Source organism: Arachis duranensis, unplaced genomic scaffold, assembly GCF_000817695.3.
Source record: "Arachis duranensis cultivar V14167 unplaced genomic scaffold, aradu.V14167.gnm2.J7QH unplaced_Scaffold_225310, whole genome shotgun sequence".
In the NCBI taxonomy this organism is placed as follows: domain Eukaryota; kingdom Viridiplantae; phylum Streptophyta; class Magnoliopsida; order Fabales; family Fabaceae; genus Arachis; species Arachis duranensis.
Window position 1 is genome coordinate 266 of NW_026264785.1, and position 582 is coordinate 847.

Sequence of the window (582 nt, forward strand, 5' to 3'; positions counted from 1 at the left end):
GACCTCCTGGGAAGTCCTCGTGTTGCTCCTCTTTTTTTTTTTTTTAACGTCGTGCCGACCTTCATTATTTAATGACGCTATCCCGAGTAGGACACCTAAGGGTGAGCCGCAATGGCCTCATCCTCGACAGGCACCTACGGTACCCACAAGGCTTCGCGGATAGTGTTACGCTCTCTCGCGCCGCAGGGTTAACAAAATTGTGTGTGCGAACTATAATAGGTGCGATCATACCAGCACTAATGCACCGGATCCCATCAGAACTCCGCAGTTTTTTTTTTTGAACGTCGTGCCGACCTTCATTCTTTAAATGACGCTGTCCCGAGTAGGACACCTAAGGGCGAGCCGCAATGGCCTCATCCTCGACAGGCACCTACGGTACCCGAAAGGCTTCGCGGATAGTGTTACGCTCTCTCGCGCCGCATGGTTAACAAAATTGTGTGTGCGAACAATAATAGGTGCGATCATACCAGCACTAATGCACCGGATCCATCAGAACTCCGCAGTTAAGCGTGCTTGGGCGAGAGTAGTACTAGGATGGGTGACCTCCTGGGAAGTCCTCGTGTTGCACCTCTTTTTTTTTTT

General features: G+C 50.7%; 1 non-coding gene across 1 annotated transcript; it reads left to right on the forward strand.

Moving 5' to 3' along the window:
- The first annotated feature begins 453 nt into the window (after nt 1–453).
- On the forward strand, nt 454–571 carry LOC127744033 (5S ribosomal RNA). The gene has a single exon (XR_008005242.1). It is a non-coding gene; the product is annotated as a 5S ribosomal RNA (ribosomal RNA).
- Nucleotides 572–582: the final 11 nt, after the last annotated feature.